Here is a 24,434-nt window from a genome sequence, read left to right on the forward strand (position 1 = left end):
TTTTCTCCCACGGTTAAACAACAACATAAACTAATACTTTTTTTTTTCTTTCTTTCTTCCCCGAAAATAGAGGATTGCTCTGTTTTTTTTTTTTTTTTCTCTCCTCCTTGGACCAGCCGACCACCTTCTCCTCCTTGGACCCGCCGGCCACCACCCTCCAGCCGAGCACGGCCCTCTCTCTCTGCCGATGGCTCCTTTATATAGATCCCCAGCAAGCACGTGGAGATGAGGGAAATATGGAAGCGTGATCAATGGGATTGGGTCTTCGGAAGCTGGCCGCGGGAGGGGAGGCTGAGACGGAGGAACTTGATTGCAGCGTGGGATGCCGTGGCTAGGCGGATCGTGGAGGAGATTGATGACGGACGCTGGGGCGCTGAAGAAGAAGATCTCGGGTGCTGATATGGGATGCTTCGATCACGGAGAAGGAGGTTGATGATCCGTGGAGCTGATCTAGCTGACGGGAAGGAGGCTGGAATCATGGTGACTGCTGATTTCCTCCTTCACGGTGGCTGGATCATGGCTTGATTGGTGCTGGGACGTTCATCGCGTGAAGAACGCGGGCTGCTGGGGCGGACGTGGGAGACGCGGTGCGGGATCGATGGGTGCTGATCACGGATGGCTGGTCTTGGGGGATCCGATTGCTGGGAGGAGGCGTGGATCACGGATGCGGCGTCGGAGGCTGGAGATGTGGACGGCCTGGCACGGATGCAAGGGAGTCCGACTTGCTGGGAGGGGCGGATGCTTCACGGGCGGAAGAAGGGGTCTTGAACCCAGAAAGGGGAGACGCGTGCATGGGAGGCTTGATCACGGAGGAGGAACCGCAGAGGAGACGGGAGCATTGTGATGCGTGCGGACGGCTGGGAGGATCTGGGAGCTTGGATCACGGTTCTGAGATGGGAGCTGGGAGACCAAGTTCCATCCAATTAGTTATATAGAAGAAAATAATGTGATATGAAATTTGGCTTGGAGACGGACGGACTAAGTTCATCACGGGTCATCTGTTCTGACTAGAGGTCAGTTGCAAGTCTTTCAAGTCATGGGTCACCCAGCACCTTATAGTTATGACATGGCCAATTTAGATTTGCCCAAAATTATTTTCCAAGAGCACAAAAGAAATGGACCCGATTCGGACCCGAACCCGACTCGGACCCGAACCCGACTCGGACCCGATTTGAAGTCAAATTTGTACTCAATGTGCATTTTATCTCTAATTTATACTAATCTATGTTAAACCCAAATATAATATTAATCTAGTGAATTTATCATTATGAGTTAGCAATAACATTAATTTTAGTAACATGTAGGTCGCACTTTTGTGCTCTCATCAATGATCATTCGTAAGAAATTTCACCAAGGACAAAAAGTCCTTCTATATGATTCTCGATTACATCTATTCCCTGAAAAACTTAAATCTTGCTGGACTGGCCCATACACAGTAGAGAAAGTGCACCCGCATGGTGCAGTAGTAATATGCAATACCAAAGATGGTAGGTCCTTTCAAGTCAATGGACATCGTTTAAAACCATACCTTGAGTATCTGAGTCCAGAAGTTGAGGAGACACTTCTGACCGATCCTGTCTATCATAAATGAATTAGAATTGTCTGACTGAAGACATAAAACTTAGCGCTCTTGGGAGGCAACCCAACATATAAATATTATTAAAAAAAATAAAAAAAATTACTAACATGCAGGTTGGGGGTATTTTCCCCAATCTTCAAGTTATTAGCCATATCAAGGTCCAATATCAGGTAATGTCTATCCTCTGTCCTCTTACTGCTTTAAATTTTCTTTAACATTAAGGATAATGCTAGATTTAGATTTGGGGGTATTTTTAAGCATTTGGAATTTTATAGAAATAAAAAAAAAAGTTTTTAGTTAAAATTTTTGAAAAAAAAAATTTACAACACACAAGGTATATAAAATCTAAGAGCCCAATGACTAGTCGGAAGTAGTGCAAAGTGAGTTCTTTTTATTAAGTTCCTTTTAGTGAGTTGTAAGCTAATTAGTGCTTTGAATTTCACAACACATCTGGCCTACATTTTCTAAGGTATAGGTTCGACATTATGTTGAGAATATGGTAGCAACCTCGAATCCTGATGAACCATCTTTTTCTGATCCAAAAAAAAATACTATTTGGTGGATTTAGTCAGGTACATCGAAAAGGGCTACCTATTGTCAAAGGTCAGCGGGCTTGTGATGAGAAACCCGAACATAGGTCCGTAGGGGAGTCTTGATGCCCGACACCTCATGCCAACTAGTGTGAGAATTGTCGACTAATTGCTCGCTACATGGAGGAATCATCACAGGAGTAAAAGTGCACAATATAAACATTTTCATGTTTCTTATAAAAAAAAGGTTAAAAAAAAGGTTAAAAAAAATTGTATTTTGACCTTAAGAAAGACAATAGTGTGAAAGTCGTCGTTGCAAAAATTCGAGTAAACTGGAATATTACAGATAAAGCCCATGAGGTATTAAAGTAAACATCCACAACTCTCGAAATCTTGCAGATAAGATGATTTTGAATCAGTAAATAGGTCTTGTCCGACCAATTCTTGGAAACTACTAGCATTAGCGATATTTTGGAGATTCAAAACCTAAGCTGGTGCATGGTCCAGACTTCACTGAGCACTCAAGTATAAATAAGTATTACGACTTCCTAACAGAAAACTTAATGATTTCAACTTAAATTGCATACTAACCTAGAATTTGGGCTACTTAGTAATTAAAACCTTGTGTGCTTTTGAAATTCTTATCAGTTATGTACTTGAAATTAGACTTTCATTTCATAAAACAAATTTTATTTTGGGATTGAAGTTTGTGGATAACTTCACTGCAAACCCTCACGAGACAACACTCATCCACTAGGGTAACCTAGGGGTTTAAAAGCTTGTTGCAGTGCTAAGTGCAATCGTGATTCGTGATTCCCTATGAAAATGGGTACATATCTTAGTTTTGTGTATTTAGCTTAAAAAAAAAGAAAAAAAAAGAGAGTCATAAGTTAGACTACATCTTTTTGTGCCCTCATTTTATCGTTTGCTTGTTAATTGCTAGAGACTAGCAATAAGCTAGTTGGTGTCGGGAACCCGCCCATGCCGCAGAAAATTCAAATAATTCAGATGCAGCGGAAGAGGCATGTGCGGGATCAACCGTTCATCGCATGAACGTTGTTTCATGAACGTTCGTAGATAGATAAGGATTAAAAACTTTTTAAAACATTAGAAGATCAGATCTTCACCTTGTGCGGGTAGATGATCACCGCAAACTGATGATCGTGATTTTTGGATGAAGGTTTGCTTGAAGCCGTTCAAGTGCCCGGCCTCTACGGGTATCCACACGAAGTAGAAAACCGATCCAAGCTTTCTATCTCCCCGGGGTGCTAGCTCCCTTGCAGAGATAACTTTGATGGCCGATATCCTCCCTTTCAATCAATCCTTGATTATGCTTGGGAGGAGGAAGAAGAAGGATGAAGAGAAGAAGAGGAACGAAGCCCTGCAGCCTTCTTTTTCTTCCTTGCGTTGGAACCAACGGTGGAGGAAGAAGGAGGCCACCAAGATCCTTTTCTTCCCTTTGTTGTTGGTGGCTGAAAAGAGAGGAGAGGAGGGTGGCCACGTGATGGAGAGGAGGAGGGCTTCACTTATCATTAGGGCACCTCCTTTCAAAGCCTTATAAAGGCATCTAGGGCTCCTATTTGGTCTAGTCCAAATCATGAATCAATTGGGTTCAATCTATGCTAGCCCTAATCCAATTAGAACTTGAATGAACCATGACTCAATTGAACTCTTCAATCCTAATCCAATTAGGAGTCATGTTGATTCATTAGATTAATAATTAATTAGGACTTAAGAAATCCTAATCCAATTAGGACTTGTTTAATTCTAGTCCTAATCCAATTAGGACTCTAATTTGAATTCGAAGTCCTAATCCGATTAGGACTCTAGGAATCCTACTCCAAGTAGGAATCCAAATTTAATTCAAAACTCCTAATCTAATTAGGATTGTAGGAATCCTACTCCAAGTAGGAATCTCAGTCCTACTCCAAATAGGATTCCCAGTCCAAGTAGGAATCCCAGTCCAAGTAGGATTCCTAGTCCTAATCCAATTAGGACTCTAGGATTCCTACTCCAAGTAGGACTCTTGTTTTAAGTCCAATTAATTAATTCTCTTTGTTCCTTCTTCAGCCTATTATCAATCAAATTGATTACTTGTGATTCCTAATCACGATTCAACCATCGGATCGGTCAATGCCTCTAGTGTGTGTGACCCCATAGGTTCTACTCTGACTGGTAGTGAGATATATTGTGATCTCTATCACAATATCATTGAAAACTCCTTTCAATGGGTCGGAACGATTCCAACTCTACTCATTAGGGCTTATCGATCATCGAGATAATCCCTATGAGTCCCACCATCCACCAGTGACACCTAGCAGCATGTAGTGGCTACCCAGCAGAATAGAATGATGAACCTCTAGGTGCAGTTATCATGTGATACGGTCCTTCTATCGTGGATCCCTACAGGACGGAGGTCATGGATAACTCGTCAAACCCCTTCGTCTGTCATATGTCAAGATTTATTTGACTCGAGTTCGATAGTGGAAAACTCTTTCTCCACTTTATATTACTGCCCTGGCCAAGGTCTTAGAACTCAGTCTAACAAATCACATAGGATCACTCCTCTTCTATCAAGGTCGATAGATTCCATGTAAGTGCATACCCTACTCCTACAGTGAACTTACTGCAGCCAATCTACACTACAAGGACCCATATGACTAGAGACCATGTATACGTGTAGTCAAACTACAATAACCTCACTGTGAGTAGCCGAAGCACCGCAGGTCAAAGGACCAGTCATACTACTGCAACATCAAGCACGTCACTGACGAGTGGATAGACGTCCAAGTAACTTCTTGTCCTGGTCACGCTCAGTACCCTTGTTCTCTAACAAGCACCTGCACTATCACTTCAGTGTCCCTACACTGTGGACTCAAGTCTCGTCCATCCAGAAGGAAAGTGATCTGTGCACTGATCGGATCGATCACCGTCCTCGTGATGATCCATTGATCATGAGCATTTAGAAATTAATCACTAATGATACATGGCTCAAATTCTCAACTCTTGAGAATATGCATCATCATCTTATTAATTTCTTGGACGATTCATAGACACATAATTAATATGAATGAAAGATGCCTTTTATTTATTCAATAATAAATAGTCAAGTACAAAATTATGTCCCTAGAATTAACAATGTGTTAGCCAGATTGGCTTCTAGGGCATACATCTAACAATCTCCCACTTGCACTAAAGCCAATCAGTCATATATCTAAGCCCCATCTTCTCAAGGTGGGCTTCAGTCTTTTGCTGACTTAGCTGCTTAGTGAACGGGTCTGCCATGTTATCCGCAGAGTCTACTCTCTGCACCTCTACATATTTCTTCTCAATATAGTCGCGTATGAGGTGGAAGCGCCGCTCTATGTGCTTGGACTTCTGATGAGACCTTGGCTCCATAGCTAGTGCTATGGTGCCAATATTATCGCAGAAAAGTGTTATGACATCTAATGACATTACACCTAACTCTGCAATGAACTTTTTAACTAGAAGGTTTCCACTGCACCCTTAGATATGGCTTAACATTCAGCTTCTAAGGTAGCATCTATAATGATCGGTTGTTTAGAACTCTTCCAACTTACTGAACCACCATTGCACATATCTTGATGTAGACTTTCTATCATCAATATGTGTGCATCCTTCTACCTTCAACTCTAATCTTCTCCCAAAGACCAAGAATATGTCCTTAGTTCTTCTCAAGTACTTAAGACTGTTCTTCACAGCTATCCAGTGCTTTTTGCCTGGATCTGATTGACATATGCTCGTGACATTCACAGCATGTACTATATCAAGTCATGTACATAGCATGGCATACATGAGGCTCCCTATTGCTGATGCATAGGGGATCTTGCTCATGCGTTGAATCTCTTCAGATGTGTTGGGGCACATCTTCTTGAAGAGATTAATTCCATGCCTTAGCCCCTTTTAGAGTTTTCCATGCTGAACCTTTTCAGCACTTCCTCTATGTACATCTTCTGTGATAGGCCAAGCATCCTTTTAGATCTATCTCTATAGACCTTATTCCCAAAATATAGGATGCTTCCCCAAGGTCTTTCATGGAGAACCTTTTTGACAACCTGACCTTGACCGAGGTTAGCATGGGAATATCATTCCCTATCAGGAGGATGTCGTCCACGTACAGTACGAGAAATATAACAGCACTCCCACTAATCCTTTTGTAAACACATGGTTCCTCTTCGTTTTGATGAAATCAAACGTTTTGATTGCGTCATCGAAACGAGTGTTCCAACTCCGAGATGCTTGCTTTAGTCCATAGATGGACTTTTGCAGCTTGCAGACCTTGTGATCTCCATCACTGGAAGTGAAACCCAAAGGTTGTTCCATATAGATGTCTTCATCAAGATATCCATTCAGGAAAGCTGTTTTCACATCCATCTGTCAGATTTCATAATCATGAAATGCTGCAATGGCAAGCAATGTTCGGATGGATTTCAGCATGGCTACAGGTGAAAAAGTCTCCTGATAGTCAATGCCCTCGCGCTGACTATACCCTTTCGCCACAAGCTTTGCCTTATAGGTCTCTACCTCTCCATCCGAACCTATCTTCCTTTTGTAGATCCATTTGCATCCAATAGGTACAATACCTTCTGGTGGATCTACTAAGGTCCAGACTTGGTTGGAATGCATGGAGTCTAACTCTAACTTCATAGCTTCCAACCATTTCTCGGATTCGATATCAGATATCGCCTCGTCGTAGGTTTTGAGATCCTGCGTGTGATCCCTATCTCCCACTAGGAACATTTCCTCGGTATCCTCTTCTAGTATACCTAAGTATCTATCGGGAGGATGGGAGACCCTACTTGATCTGCGAGGTGGTTGAGGGACATCGTGTACTGGCTCTGTATTAATGGGTTCGATAGGATCCATGACTCGTTGCTTTTCAGAGACTTTCTCTTCAAGCTCAATTTTTCTCCCACTGCCTCTATCAAGGATAAACTATTTTCATGAAGATAGCATGGCGTCTCACAAACACTTTGTGATCCTTTGGGATGAAAAAATCGTATCCTAATAACTCTTTCAGGATATTCAATAAAACGAGCATTACTTGTCCTATCCTCTAACTTGTCCGCTTGTTGTCGCTTGACGTGGGCTGGACATCCCCAAATCTTGAGATGACCAAGACTCGGCTTCTTACCATGTCATATCTCATATGATGTGGTAGGAACGGACTTTAGAGGAAATTCTATTCAATAAGTAAATAGCTAAAAATAGGGCATCTATCTAAAGAAACAAGGGTAAATTAGTGAAGCTCATCATGGATCGGACCATATCCAATAGAGTCTGATTCCTCCTCTTCGACACTCCGTTGAACTGAGGTGTACCAGGAGGAGTCCATTATAAAACTATACCATTCTCCTTGAGATAATCACGGAACTCTCCACTAAGGTATTTACCTCTTCGATCTGATCGAAGAACCTTAGTGAGTTTTTCTATATATTTTTCTACTTCATATTTAAACTCTTTGAACCTTTCAAAAGTTTCATATTTGTGTCTCATACACATATCCATACCGTGAGTAATCATCGGTAAAATGAAGTAAAAAATTACAACCCCTAGCCTGCACATCGAATGGGCCACACACATCAGTGTGTACTAGGGTAAGTATTTCAGTGGACCTCCCTGTGTCCTACAAAGGATAATTTGGCCATCTTTCCTTGAAGGCAGAATTCACAAATCAAATATGACTCGAAAGTCAATGAGCCCAAAAGCTCATGTTTCTCCAATTTGTTTATTCTGTCTTCTCCTATATGGCCAAGCCTGAGGTGCCTTAAATACTTTAGATTTATCTCATTTTTGGATCTATTAGATCCTATGGTATTCACTGTTTGCTCAGATATATTCACAGATACATCCATATGTATGTGATAGAGACTATCAATCTTAAAACCATGTTGAATCAATTTAATTTTTCAAATAAATAAAAATCTTTTTGTGCTAAATAAAATACAGAAATCAAATTTCTGCTAGCAATAGGTAACAGTCCCTAAGTATCCTGAGCATATCTGACATACCTTCTGAAGGTCTGTCACCCTTCATGTTCTTTATGCTTCCCATGTATGTAGGACAGTTCCTCTTCCAATGGCCATCCATGATGCAATGGAAACACTTTTCCTTGCAATTGGCCTTTTTCTTGGAACTTCCTTACTTGGTGTTTTCTTAGTCTTCTGCTTCTTCGCAGGCTTCTTCTTCTTCCAAATAGACTCTCTCTTGAAAGTAGAAACCAACTTGACAGCGAAAACGATGCCCCTTGAACTTCTTTAAGGTCCCTAAGATAGTTACCAATTTATTTAACAATTTTTTTTTAGTGCATACAACCTTGTTCATATGGTAGTTTACTATAAACTATTCATATGAAGCTGGAAGGGATTGCGAGATCAAATCCGTTTGCAATTCCTTGTGCATGGTCATGCCAAGCTTCTCAAGCTTCTCTAAGTCCTTTATCATGGTCAAACCATGATCATGGACAGACTGCCCATCGTGCATCTTGGCTTTGAAGAGCCTTTTGGACACTTCAAATCGAGCTGCGTGACTCTGATCACCATACAACTCTTGCAGGTAATTTAATATGTCCTTGGCAGTCTTCATGTTCTCATGCTAGCATTGTAATGCATTAGACATGGATGCCATTGTGCAGCACCTAACTTTATTGTCATTGTTCGTCCACTTAACAAGCGTCTTACGCTGATCAGTGATCGGACGGATTGGTAACATGGGGATTCCATGGTCTAGCATATACCCGAATTTCTCACAATTCAAAACTATTTTTGAAATTTGCTGAGCCAATCTTTATAATTGGGTTTGGTCAAACGGTTGTTCTATAGGATATGAGATAAGAGTCTAGAAGCTGACTTTATAATCCTCAGAGAGTAAAGATTCTAGTTAGACTTTTATACTTGATCCTAATCTGTTCTAAGGTCTTTTAGAACAAATGTAACTCCCACTATTTTCTCGAATTCCTCACACTCCCCTAGTAGGAAAACGGAAATCCCACACGACTAGGGTTTCTAGTGGGTACTGCGGTCCCACCGATTTACATGCCACCTCACCTAACAGTTATTGATGACACATAGATTGATGAATGTACAACTCTTGTATAATGCTTCTCAAGCATGTTGCAGTGCTTCTTGGTCTCTAAGCCATGAAGACCTCACCTAACAGTTATTGATCCCATTTTTTAGTTAAGTCAGACCCACCGTATAACCGTAGAAATAAAGTCGTCATTGGGTCCTCACCTACCAGTTATTGGTGCCCAACCCCACCTTTACCCTACAACATCTCATGTCTATAGAGAGGTCCAGCCCCCCGATGCAACTTGACCACTGTATCCAGCCGAAACAAATCAACATCAGAAAGGCCTTAGCAGCTCTACTACAGTGGAAGACCTATTGACTTAATATTGGTTAATCAGGTCTTAGTGTTTGCAACTTGAGCTCTTCATAAGAGGTAATCGAATAATTGGCCAGGTAAGCAGGTGGGAGGCTCCCCTTACTCAGAGAGTAAGGTCCTAATTAAGTAACCACCTTTCATGCTTTCCTAGACACCAATTAGATCAATTAATCTAATATGACTTGCTCATGTCGGTTCACTCTCGACTTGATTGAGGAGGTTTTAATTTAGGTCTCAATTGGGTTTGCTACATCACATGTAAACCTATCTACCCGACTCTCATTCACATCACATGCAAACGGCGCATTGCAGGCAGTTATAATCGCAGCAGTAACTAAAGCTAAACTTTAAATAGGTGATGATCATGGATTCTAGTTAGGTCGTATTACAAGCACATGCACGTCAATCGATCAACTGGTCTTCAACTCTTGAATTGGTTCCAAGCCTCCTTGATTCGATCCTTGACCAACTCTTGATCCAATCGCCATCAACCGCTTAGACCCCTGTTCATCTCATGCCTTGTCTTCGACTTGATCGTTGACGTACATCACATTACAGAAATACAACCAGATATAAAATAAAAATAAAAATAAATTATATCTCCCTTTTAGGAGGCACGCAGGCCTCTCAAAACATCAAATAAGATGCATGCAAGCATCTAAAAAATTACATGACATTGCAGATCACATCGCAGGTCTTTACATTTGATACCAAAAGAGTTTGAATCCTATAATCATCACCACATGCAGCAATTATAATTTTCAGATCTGAAAACTAATTGATTATCTTATGACATAGGTTGCTGATCATGCTAATCATGATTCTAAACTTTGTAATTCCATTAACAATGCAATTAGAATCATCATCTTATCATATAAAAATCAGCATGAAAAAGTCAGCACCCTAGAAAAAATCTGCATGCAGAAAATTTTCAGCATGCATAATCTTTCAATTTTCAGATCTAATAAGCCTACTAATAATTAATCCTTACCTTAATCTACGAAGCCTAGGCTCTGATACCACTGTTGGGAACCCGCCCATGCCACAGAAAATTCAAATAATTCAGATGCAGCGGAAGAGGCATGTGCGGGATCAACCGTTCATCGCATGAACGTTGTTTCATGAACGTTCGTAGATAGATAAGGATTAAAAACTTTTTAAAACATTAGAAGATCAGATCTTCACCTTATGCGGGTAGATGATCACCGCAAACTGATGATCGTGATTTTTGGATGAAGGTTCGCTTGAAGCCGTTCAAGTGCCCGGCCTCTACGGGTATCCACACGAAGTAGAAAACCGATCCAAGCTTTCTATCTCCCCGGGGTGCTAGCTCCCTTGCAGAGATAACTTTGATGGCTGATATCCTCCCTTTCAATCAATCCTTGATTATGCTTGGGAGGAGGAAGAAGAAGGATGAAGAGAAGAAGAGGAACGAAGCCCTGCAGCCTTCTTTTTCTTCCTTGCGTTGGAACCAACGGTGGAGGAAGAAGGAGGCCACCAAGATCCTTTTCTTCTCTTTGTTGTTGGTGGCTGAAAAGAGAGGAGAGGAGGGTGGCCACGTGATGGAGAGGAGGAGGGCTTCACTTATCATTAGGGCACCTCCTTTCAAAGCCTTATAAAGGCATCTAGGGCTCCTATTTGGTCTAGTCCAAATCATGAATCAATTGGGTTCAATCTATGCTAGCCCTAATCCAATTAGAACTTGAATGAACCATGACTCAATTGAACTCTTCAATCCTAATCCAATTAGGAGTCATGTTGATTCATTAGATTAATAATTAATTAGGACTTAAGAAATCCTAATCCAATTAGGACTTGTTTAATTCTAGTCCTAATCCAATTAGGACTCTAATTTGAATTCGAAGTCCTAATCCGATTAGGACTCTAGGAATCCTACTCCAAGTAGGAATCCAAATTTAATTCAAAACTCCTAATCTAATTAGGATTGTAGGAATCCTACTCCAAGTAGGAATCCCAGTCCTACTCCAAATAGGATTCCCAGTCCAAGTAGGAATCCCAGTCCAAGTAGGAATCTCAGTCCAAGTAGGATTCCTAGTCCTAATCCAATTAGGACTCTAGGATTCCTACTCTAAGTAGGACTCTTGTTTTAAGTCCAATTAATTAATTCTCTTTGTTCCTTCTTCAGCCTATTATCAATCAAATTGATTACTTGTGATTCCTAATCACGATTCAACCATCGGATCGGTCAATGCCTCTAGTGTGTGTGACCCCATAGGTTCTACTCTGACTGGTAGTGAGATATATTGTAATCTCTATCACAATATCATTGAAAACTCCTTTCAATGGGTCGGAACGATTCCAACTCTACTCATTAGGGCTTATCGATCATCGAGATAATCCCTATGAGTCCCACCATCCACCAGTGACACCTAGCAGCATGTAGTGGCTACCCAGCAGAATAGAATGATGAACCTCTAGGTGCAGTTATCATGTGATACGGTCCTTCTATCGTGGATCCCTACAGGACGGAGGTCATGGATAACTCGTCAAACCCCTTCGTCTGTCATATGTCAAGATTTATTTGACTCGAGTTCGATAGTGGAAAACTCTTTCTCCACTTTATATTACTGCCCTGGCCAAGGTCTTAGAACTCAGTCTAACAAATCACATAGGATCACTCCTCTTCTATCAAGGTCGATAGATTCCATGTAAGTGCATACCCTACTCCTACAGTGAACTTACTGCAGCCAATCTACACTACAAGGACCCATATGACTAGAGACCATGTATACGTGTAGTCAAACTACAATAACCTCACTGTGAGTAGCCGAAGCACCGCAGGTCAAAGGACCAGTCATACTACTGCAACATCAAGCAAGTCACTGACGAGTGGATAGACGTCCAAGTAACTTCTTGTCCTGATCACGCTCAGTACCCTTGTTCTCTAACAAGCACCTGCACTATCACTTCAGTGTCCCTACACTGTGGACTCAAGTCTCGTCTATCCAGAAGGAAAGTGATCTGTGCACTGATCGGATCGATCACCATTCTCGTGTGCACTGATCGGATCGATCACCATTCTCGTGATGATCCATTGATCATGAGCATTTAGAAATTAATCACTAATGATACATGACTCAAATTCTCAACTCTTGAGAATATGCATCATCATCTTATTAATTTCTTGGACGATTCATAGACACATAATTAATATGAATGAAAAGATGCCTTTTATTTATTCAATAATAAATAGTCAAGTACAAAATTATGTCCCTAGAATTAACAATGTGTCAGCCAGATTGGCTTCTAGGGCATACATCTAATAGTTGGGGGGTGTGATGAGAGCACAAAAGTGAGACCTACATGTCACTAAAATTAGTGTTATTGCTAACGGATAATGATAAATTCACTGGATTAATATTATATTTGGGTTTGACACAGATTATTATAAATTAAAGATAAAATGTACATTGAGTACAAATTTAACTTCAGAAGAATCCCTTCCCAGACCCGACCCGGTTGAAGATCGGGTCGGGTCCGAGTCGGGTTTGGATCCGAATCGGGTCCATTTTTCTATGCTTTTGGGAAAGAATTTTGGGCAAATCTAATTTGGCCATATCATAACAATGAGATGCTGGGTGACCCATGACTTGAAAGACTTGCAATTGACCTCCAGTCAGAACAGATGACCCGTGACGAACTAAGTCCATCCGTCTACAAGCCAAATTTCATATCATACTATTTTTTTTATCTATATGACTAATTGGACGGAACTTGGTGTCTCCCAGCTCCCGAATCATCTTTCGTGATCCAAGCAGCTGCTCCAGCCGTCCGCAGTGCATCACCGCCCTCTCCTTCCTCCCGAGATCCAAGCTCTCCCTAATTCGTGATTCTCCCCCAAATCCCAGCTCTTCCATGAACGGCTCCTCCCCGTCGATCCCGCTTCCAATCCGGCACCCAAAGAAGGGAAGAGCAACGATCCCGCGTCTGTGAAGGAAGCCCCAGCATCCTTCCTCTTCCGCGTGCGATCCCGGACGATTCGTCTCCCAGCAATGATCCCGCAGTGCCCCAACCACGGATCACCATCCAGATCAGCTCCCTCCGCCTCATCTGCGTGCGATCGCCTCCTTCCAGCGCCCGGATCCGTGTCCCCACCTTCCGCATGCATCCCAAATCCTTCCGCAGATCACGCGCCTTCCATCCGCATCGCTGCCAGCCGATCCCACAGCCTCCGACGCCGCATCCGAGCTCCACGATCACCGTTCCTCCCAGCAATTTCAACATGTCTCCAAGAGCCTATAAGAAGAACGGAGGAGAAGCAGGGAGGGGTGTTCGGTGGGGGTTTTGGGCCAAGAAACAGAGGAGCTCTCGGTGAGGTGGCCAGCTGGTCCAAGAAAGAGGAGGAGTCGGTTGGGTGTTGAGCCAAAGAACAGGGGAGAAAGAGGGTGGTCGGCTGGTCCGGGGAAGAAGAAGCAGAGAGGAGTGTTCATGCTCTGTTTTCAAATAGAGCACAGTGCTTTTGTTTTTTTTTATTCTTTTTTTTTTCTTTTCATGTTTAGTTGTATTTTTAAGAGCAATGTTTTATGTTTAGTTTTATTTTAATTAAGAGCAATGTCTTGTTTTTAGTCTGAATTTTAATTGAGAGCAATGAGTTTTGAGTTTGAGTTTTAATTGAGAACAATGTTTTAAGTTTTAAATTTAGAGAATTTTATTTTGGTGGAGAGTTTTACTTTTAAGATTTTTTTTATGCTGAAATTTTAATTTTTTTTATGCAATACATTAAATCTTCTTTTATGAAATTTATGTTTGCTTCAATCCTCTTAGTTTCATCCTTTTTAATTTATGCCAAAGCTCTTCTTTGATTAGTTAAATATATAAATGCTCTTTGAATCTAAGTACATGTCTTCTAGTTAATTTCAATTAAAAAATATTATCCGGTAGACTAGAGAATCTATTAACATCCCCGAAGTAATGTTTTTCTTCTATCATTCAAAAATCGATTTTGAATCCAAATGAACGTTTTTATTTTTAAGCAACTCCAATCGCCTTCCTGTGGATCGACCTCTTACGACCACTATTCTTCGAGTAGAACAGGTAAGAGTAAAATTAATTTAAACTTTATTTGTCGGTTCTAACAACGATCTGTTTAGCATAATTTTTAGTTAGACAGGAAAGGACGAACAGATAAGGAGAAGAATCCCTAAATTTTAGGAACCCATCCTTATCTTCTTGGAGAAGAATGACACCTTAATTTATCCCTAATATTTTCTTTGCCTATCCTTTTTATTTTTGGCCAAAAATTGGCGTGAGAAGAGAGGAGGCGTGGGGCTATATTTTCTATAAAAATGGCACCTTAAATCTTTATAGAAAGATTTAGATGAATTTCCTAATTTGTAGGAATTGCATGGCGCATGAAATAGGGTGGTCTGCGGCTGAACTTTGGATGCATGAATTCCTATTCTTTAGGGATCCAAAATTCCCAAAATTTGAATATGTTTATCTCCTCTTAGCTTCCAAACCATCAAAATTTTTTGGGAATTTTATCAGCCAAATTAGTTGGCTAAATTAGGTGTGATACGTGGGGGGATCTTTTGTCTATAAAAGACCCCCACGCCTTGGGTTCAAGATATACCATATTTAGAGGTTTCAAAAAATTCTGAAAAACTTTTCTGAGGGCCTCCATCCCTTCTTCTCCTTCTTCCTCACGTCCATCCTCCATCTCCTTGAAGAACAATCAAAGGTTGAGTGTTTAGAAGGAGAAAGCTTCAGCCATTGCTGCGTTCCTACGCGAGCTAGCACTCCTGCGGAAGACGATCTACCTAGGGCTTCGCGTGTACTTCTCATAGAGGCCATTCATGTGCGTGGCTGCGAAGTCAAGGATCAGATCCACAAGTTTGTTCCATCATAAAAGGTATTAATTCTATATTAATCTTTTTATTTTGGAGTCAGGGTCTAGGTCCGATTTTCTGAGATTTTACCCTCCTTTGGGGCTCCTACGGAGTTATCTCCAGAATCCATTCGATGGATATTTAGAGATTAATCGGAATAGAGTATTTACCTTTCAGATCTGATAGTTAATCATGAATGAAAGTTTTAGCATAATTGTTTAAATGATTCCAGCATAATCCTATGTGTTCTTAAGGTGCTGATTTCTAAATTTGATCTTGTAAGCATGCATGAATTAAATTATTTGATTCGATTTTTCAGCTGCGTTTTAAAACTTAAAAAGAACTACGTATGGCTTGATCCCCCTTATGAAGGGGTACGTAGGCAACCCAATCAGGTTCAACCATGGTTTTAAAAAAAAAAAAATTCAGCATGCTTAATACCGAAGAACCTAGGATTCACTTTCAGTGTTGTCACACCTTATAGAAATTTTATTTTATTTTATGCCATAGTCTTCGAGTTGTTGCTTAATCTATAGGATTTGGGTACAACAACTTCCTGCAACAATATATTTAGTCTTATCTGTAGATAGTGCTACAAAATTTTGCTTCTTGCCAAACCAAGAGATTAAGTTTATTCCAAAAAAATGATAAGTTTCATTTGTACTTTTTTTGTCTAATCTACAACCAGCAAAATTGGCATCTAAATAGCCACTTAAGTCAATTGTTGATGCCTAAGAATACCATAAACGCAAATGTTGAGTTCCTTTTAAGTATCTTAATATCCTTTTAACAGCAATAAAGTGTGATTCTTTAGGATTTACTTGATATCTTGCACACATGCAAATACTATACATTATATTAGGTCTACTTGCTGTAAGATAAAGTAGAGAACCAATCATTCCTCTATACAGCTTTGAATCAAAAGATTTACCATACTCATCTTTTTCTAATTTACAAGAGAGGCTCATAGGAGTACCTAATGGTTTTGAATCTTCCATACCAAACTTCTTTAAGATTTTCTTTGAGTATTTGCTTTGGAAGATGAAGATTCCATCTCTTGTTTGCTTCATTTGGAGTTCAAGGAAGAAGTTGAGTTCACCCATCAAACTCGAACTCACTTTGCATTAGCTTAGCAAATTCTTCACATAAACTTTCATTAGTAGCACCAAATATAATATCATCAATATATATTTGAACAATCAGAATATCAACATTTTTCTTTTTAATAAACAGAGTTTTATCAACATTTTCTCTAGAAAAATTACTTTTTATTAAAAAGTTGTTTAATCTATCATACCAAGCTCTAGGAGCTTGCTTCAAACTATAAGTACTTTGTTCAATTTAAAAACATGATTTGAAAGTTTATGATTTTCAAAGCCGGGTGGCTGTTCTACATAGACTTCTTCAATAATAATACCATTTAGAAATGTACTTCTGACATCCATTTAGAATAATTTGAAGTTTATAAAACATGCAAATGCAAGTAACAACCTAATAGCTTCAAGTCTAGCTACGGATGCAAAGGTTTCATCAAAATCAATTCTTTCTTCTTGATTATATCCTTTAGCAACTAATCTAGCCTTATTTCTAATTACAATGCCATCTTCATTTAATTTATTTCTGAAAACTCATTTTGTCCCAATTACAAAAATATTTTCAAGTCTTCTAACCAAATTCCAAACATTGTTTCTTTCAAATTGATTTAGTTCTTCTTGCATAGCCATTAACCAATTGTTATCTTTTTCAGCTTTTTTGGTTCTATTTGAGAGACAAATGCAAGATGATTACAAGTATCTCTAATAGAGGATCTAGTCCTAATACCATGTGAAGGATCACCAATTATTAAATCTCTTGGATGACTGGGTGCATACCTCCATTCTTTTGGTATACTAGTTTTACCTTTAAATATTTGTTCTTTTTCTTCTTGATTTTCATCATGTTTTGAATTTTCAAATGCAGAGACATCCTTTAGGGTCAATTCTTTGATTTCTTTATTTAGTTCTCCTGCATCATCATCGAGATCTACATTCCTTCTTGAAGAAAGGTCATTAGATTCATCAAAAATAACATGTATTGATTCTTCTACAACTAGAGTTTTCTTGTTGAATAATCTATATGCTTTGCTTGATGAAGAATATCCACGAAAAATAGTTTCATCTGATTTGGAATCAAACTTCCCAAGTTGTCTTTACCATTATTTAGAACAAAACAATTGCAACCAAAAATATGAAGATATGAAAGATTTGGTTTCTTGTTTTTCAAAAGCTTATAAGGAGTTTTCTTTAGAATAGATCTAATAGTAACTCTATTAAGGACATGACAGGCTGTGTTTGTAGCTTCAGCCCAAAAGTACTTAGGTAAATTGCTTTCACATAACATTGTCCTAGCCATTTCAGTAAGAGTTTTATTCTTTCTCTCTTCAACTCCATTTTGTTGTGGTGTTCTTGGTGCAGAAAAGTTATGATCAATACGATTTTCAGTGCAGAAATTTTCAAAGTCATGATTTTCAAATTCAGTTTCATGATCACTTTTAATCTTGATAGTTTGCAGTCCATGTTCATTTGAAATATTTTTATACAGTTTAGTGAAAGCTGAAAATGCTTCATTTTTGTGCGCTAAAAATAAAACCTACGTATATCTAGAAAAATCAACCACAATAACAAAGCTATAAAGTTTTTCAACTAGGCTTGCAGTCCTAGTTGGTCCAAATAAGGCCATGTGCAGAAGCTCTAAAGGTCTAGTTGTGGAGACAACATTTTTAGATTTGAAAGAAGTTCTGGTCTATTTTCCTAATTGACATGCAGAGCAAATTTTATTTTTTTCAAAGGATAATTTAAGCAAGCCGAAAGCAAGTTCTTTTCGGATCAGTTTTGAAATTAAATCCATGCTTGCATGAGCTAATTTTCGATGCCGTAACCAGCTAGTCTCACTATTTTTGGTTTTCATAGCTACCAAACAATTTATGTTTTTCATGAGTATTTGATCTAAATCAACTAAATACACATTTCCATGTCTATGTCCAGTAAATATTATACCACTATTATTGGTACTAGAAACTAAGCACATAGATGATTCAAAAGTCACAACATATCCTTTATCACAGAATTGACTAATACTTAGTAAATTATGTTTTAATCCATCCACTAATAAAGCATTTTCAATAAAAGTTGTTGGAGTGATCCGAATGTTACCAATACCAATAATTTTGCCTTTGCCATTATTACCAATGGTAACCATTCCTCCATCTTTCTTTTTGAGGGACATGAATTGGGATTCATCCCCTATCATATGTCTAGAGCACCCACTATCCAAATACCATCTTCTGTTTGATTCATGGGATCCTAGACACTCCTGCAAAACAGAATTTAGGCTTTTATCTTAGGTACCCAAGCTCTCTTGGGTCCTTGCAGGTTAGCAATAATACTTTCTTTTGGAATCCATATCTTCTTAATTAAAACATTACTTACAAGATTTTGGCTTTTAGGATTGCATGCAGTGTATTTCTGTTTCAGTTTGTCTAACTTAAATAGTGCAGATTTTGGTTGAGCATAAGTTGGTTTTACAAATATGTTTCTCAATGATTTCTATCTTTTCCAAGGATTATATCCTAATCTAGCCTTGCTAAAGACAGCTCTCTGACTTTCAAGAATTAGATTTTATTTTTTAGAGCTTAGGATAAATTTATTTACTATCGGTTTCAGTTTATCAACTTCTTTAGCTAGATTTTGATTTTCTTCATGCAGTTTCTTTTTATTTTTCAGAAGCAGAGCATTTTCTTTTTCCAAGGATTGATTCTTAATTTTCAGCTCTTTATTCTTTAAGCTAAGTTTTTTATATCCAATCATTAGCTCAGAAAAAACATCTTGAAGTTCATCAAAAGTGAAATTATATTTAGTATCTAAGTATACCTCATTTTCATGTGCCATTAGACATAGATTTGCAGCTTCTTGTTATTGTTCTTCTTCTCCAGAGCCAGAGTCATCACTGTCACTCCAAGTAGCCAGCATAGCTTTCTTCTTTAATTTTTTCAGAGCCTTTTTGAATAAGAGACAATCAGTTCTGAAGTGTCCTGACTTTTTGCATTCATAGCAAATATATTTCTCATTATTATTATTTTCTTTGCTTTGCTCCTCCTTGATTACAGACATTTTCTTGATGTTTTCTCTATTTCTTCTGAAAAACTTTCTGAACTTTCTTGTAATCAGGGTCATTTTCTCACTGTTATCAGATTCAGAATCCTCGCTCTCATCTTCATGTAGAGTGGACTTAAGAGCAATGGTTCTACGCTTCTTGGGTTCGTCCTCCTCAAGATTTTGTTTCATTGAAAACTTATGAGTCATTAAGAAACCCAACAGTTCTTCCAGTGGGAAAGAGTTGAGATCTTTGGCTTCTTGGATGGCAGTGACATTTGCTTCCCATGCTCTAGGAAGAGACCTAAGAATTTTTCGAACAAGATCACTGTTAGAGTAAGATCTACCAAGGCTTTTTAAGCTGTTTATAATATCAGTGAATATAGTAAACGTTCAGTTATAGACTCACTGTTTTCCATTTTAAATAGTTCATATTTATGCACTAGCATACTGATTTTAGATTTTTTGACCTGGTAAGTGCCTTCATGTATAACTTCCAGCCTATCCCAGATATCTTTAGCAGTCATGCAAATAATTATACGATTAAACTCATTTACATCTAAAGAATAGTAAAGAACATTCATGGCTTTTGCATTCAGTTGAGCCATTCTTTTATCATGGTCATCCCATTCAATTTCAGGTTTGAATAAGGTCATGCCATCAATAATCTTAGTTGGTGTGTGAGGTCCATTAATAATAACAGTCCATAAATTATAGTTAAGTGCTTGAATAAAAATATGCATACGTGTTTTTCAATAAGTAAAATTTGTGCCATTGAAAAGAGGTCGTCTGTTGGTAGATTGCCCTTCAGCAATAGAAGATCCCATAGAGGCTGCCATAACCTTTAACTCTTGATTGTTAGATCAATAAGTTACTGTGAGTATCAAGCTCTGATACCACTTGTTACCCAGAGGTGCAGCCCAAGAGGGGGGGGATGAATTGGGTCTTTTTAAAATTAATAATGTGAAGTGAATGAGTTACTAAAATCTTCTAGTAACTTGGAGATTTAGCAGCGGAATTAAAGTTGCAGTAATAAATCAGTGAATAAGATGAGGAATGCAGTTAGAAATATGCAGTGAAAGAAGAGAAGCAAGTCACACACAAACACAAGGATATATAGTGGTTCGGTGCACTCCCAGCACCTACATCTACTTCCCAAACCACGCTTGAGATTTCACTATAATCCAGCAGATTATAGCCTGATTATTTTTCAGGCTCACAATCAAAAAATCAATTAGTTTTCTCAAGCAACCAATCGAAAATCTATCACCGTTTGTTTTTTCGGGCTCACAAACAACCCAGTTGGTTTTCAGACAAGCCAACCAAAATTTTTTTTCCTTGCTGAATACTCCCGATTCAGCAACTTTCAATCAAGGCTTAGAAGTGCCTTTACAAGTTTCAGACAGTGAAACTGTTACAGCAACAGATAATCCAAATAAATAATTGTTGTAACCAGAAAACTCAAAGCTTTAGAGAATATAGAATAAATCAATAGAAATAAAAGCTGAAGCTGATGAAGAAGTTGGCTGTGGAAAAGTGTCCCAATGCTTGAACACCAGCTCTTCTTGATGCAATGAGAAGCTTCGACTGATTTCCTCACAGGAGCAAGCTTCAGATGCCGTTTTAGCTTTTTCCTTCTCCTTTCTTTTGTGAAAACTTTTCTTTCTTGATAGAATATATATCTCTTTCCTTGTTATTTTCCTTCTGAGGTTTCCTTCAGTTTATAGACAAGTTCTTCAGAGGGATTCAAATTCCTTTCTTGCCGTTCTGATGAGAATCTTTTTTGTTACAGAAAAAGGCAAAAGTTGTTACAAGCTTTCCATTGTGGTCCCAGCAGTGCAGGGGTTGACTCATGTAACTCAAGGGTCGACTCATGTTTATCTTGGGTCGGTACTTCAAAATATTGAGATGGCTCTTGCTGTTGCAACTTCAAAGGGTCGACTCTTTAACTTTAAGGGTCGACTCATCTTCTTCAGGAGTTGCCTTTTTAAACACAAGGGTCGACTCATCCAATAATTTCTCTAGCCAACACTGAGATTGAACTGGGGTCGACTCTTAAAACATAAGGGTCGACTCTTTAATATCGGGGGTCGACTCATTTGGCACAAGGGTCGACTCTTCAAATCTTGTCTTAGACGATAAAAGCTCTCTGTTTAATTTGAACTACCCAATGGTCGACTCATATTTTGTGGAGGTCGACTCATTGACTGTGCCACTTAAGTGAAAACGTGCCAGAGTCAACTCAAACTTGTCCTTTTTGCTTAGGGATCGACTCAAGTATCTCAAATAGAAAACCTTAGACTTCATCTTTGATTTCTTTGGATTGGATTAAGATCATTTCCTTTTAGAACATATCCAATAAAGTGTTCATGAAGAATTAAGGACAATGATTTTGCAGTGCTTCATTTCTTCTAATTTTTCTTGGCTTATAGACCTTCACAATTAAGCCAACATCATTAGTACACAACATTATCTCAAGTATTTTGTAATCATCAAAATTCATTCTTTAGGATTGAGAAAAGAATATTTAAATATCTAGTTAGAACAAAAAGTATAGAATTGTGGTACTCACAAGATTCAAACATAAACTTAATAGGGTACACTGATGCTGATTTTGCTGGATATAAATTAGATAAAAAAGTACCAGTGTTACATGTCAATTCTTAGGAGCAAACTTAATTTCATGTTTAGTAAGAAACAAAATTCAGTTGCACTATCTACAGCAAAAGCCGAATATATTGCAGCCAGAAGTTGTTATGCACAGATTTTATGGATTAAGCAGCAACTAGAGGATTATGGCATTAAGCAATCTAAAATACCCATAAACTGTGATAATACCAGTGCCATAAACTTAATAAAAAATCCAATTCAATACTCAAGAACTAAGCACATTGAGAAAAGACACCATTTCATAAGAGATTATATTTTGAATGATGATGTATTGTTTGAGTTTATGTGTACTGATGATCAACTTGCTAATATCTTCACTAAACCTCTGAGTGAAGATAGATTTTGTACTCTTAGAAGAGGATTAAAAGTGATTGACCCATTTCAATGATTTATTGTTTGCTCCTATTGATTTTAATCTTTTTATCTTAAATTTCAATCTGATCTGAGCCTATCTTTGTCATATTAGTTTATTGGAATCGATTGAACTCAATCCGAAATTATTTTGAACCCAAAACTTTTGAATATCTTTGGACAGGATAGGGCTCGAGCCGACTCGAAGTAAAACCCTGAGTCGACTCGTGCTTGAGTCGATTCGAGCTTTTGCAGGAGTTGTCTCGAGGACAGACTGACGGCTTTTTAACCTAGCTGAGTCGTCTCCATTCTAATTTTTCTCCTTTTGTCTTTGTGTGTTCCTTTCATCTCTATCCTTAGAGTTGTCCCTTGACCTTATTTCTTAGGATTCCTTGCCATTTTCCTTAGATTTTGTTCCGATGGCACCCAAGAGGGCGTCCGGTTCATGCGGAAAATGCCCCCTTGTGGCAAGCAAAATGGAGAGGAGGTCCAAGGCTAGGAATGAGCCAACACACTCTGAGTCTCCGGCGCCTTCCTCCCTTAGACCGGACGCTCCGCATTCGCGTGCTGGTAGGGCCATAACCACCGGTAGGAAAGTAGATTTCCACTTCCTCTCTCGGGAGGGTTTCACCCTAGGAGATCATCTTAGGGCTTTAGGTCTAGAATGCCTTTGTTCCCTTAACATTCCCACATATTCTGGTCTAATTAGGGAATTTTTCAGCACCGTCAGTAGGGGTGATGGTGGTCTTGTAGGTTGGGTGAGAAATGCCAAAGTTGTAGTCTCAGAAAACCTATTCTCTGGGCTTTTAAATCTTTCAAATGTAGGATTCTCTCCCTCTTCTCACTCTTACAGGGCTGAAGCCCTAAGAGTTATTTTGTGTAGAGAGCCTCTAGCTCCCAAGTGGTTCTAGTTTGTTTTCCTAGCTAACATGCATTGCACACTTTGTTCTTTTCAAAACTTAATAATAAGATCTTTTCAAATGATCTTTAAAATTAAGTCCATACTAGCATGAGCAAATTTTCGGTGCCATAACCAGCTAGTTTTCTTAGTTTTCATAGCTACTAGATATTGTATATCTTTCATGAATATTTGATCTAAATCTACGATGTACACATTTTCATTCCTATGTCCAGTAAAAATAATGCCACTGTTATGGGGTTTAGAGATTAAGCACATAGAGGATTCAAAAGTTACTTTGTAGCCTTTATCACAAAATTAACTAGCTTAGCAGATTATATTTTAGTCCATCAACTAATCAATTTCAATGTAAGAGAATGGAGTGATTCGAATGTTACCTATACCAATTTTTTTTTATCTTTGCCATTATCACCAAAAGTAACCATTCCCCTATTTTTCTTTTCAAGGGTGATGAACTGAGTTTCATCCCCTATCATGTGTCTAGAACACCCGCTATCCAAGTACCATCTTCTATTGGATCCTTAGGTAGCTAGACACACCTGTAAAACACCAATCAAATTTTCATCCTAGGTATCTAAGCTCTTTTGGGTCCTTGCTGATTAGCAATAATGGTTCCTTTTGGAACCTAGATTTTCTTAAAAGATATGTTGCTAACAGGATTGCAGGTTTTCATATTACAAGGTGTATATTGTAATGTGTTCTTATTAAATCTAAACAGAATGGTTTCAGCATACACAGATGACAGATTTTTAGGGATGTTTTTAACAGATTTCTGTTTCTGCTCATCAGATTTGTAGAAACTATTGCAGGATAAACAGAGGAGGGTTTAACAAACATGTTTTTGAGTGATTTTTGTTTGTTCCAAGGATGATATCCCAAACCATTCTTGTCAAACATAGCTCTTTGATTATCTAGAATTAAGTTCAGTTTTTCAGAGCTGAGGATAAATCTTTCAACAAAAGGTTTTAACTTGTTAATCTCTTTGGTTAACTTTTTATT

The sequence above is a fragment of the Phoenix dactylifera genome, chromosome 4, assembly GCF_051530095.1.
Source record: "Phoenix dactylifera cultivar Ajwa chromosome 4, Ajwa_hap1_PhDact_Kaust_v1.1, whole genome shotgun sequence".
Lineage (NCBI taxonomy): Eukaryota > Viridiplantae > Streptophyta > Magnoliopsida > Arecales > Arecaceae > Phoenix > Phoenix dactylifera.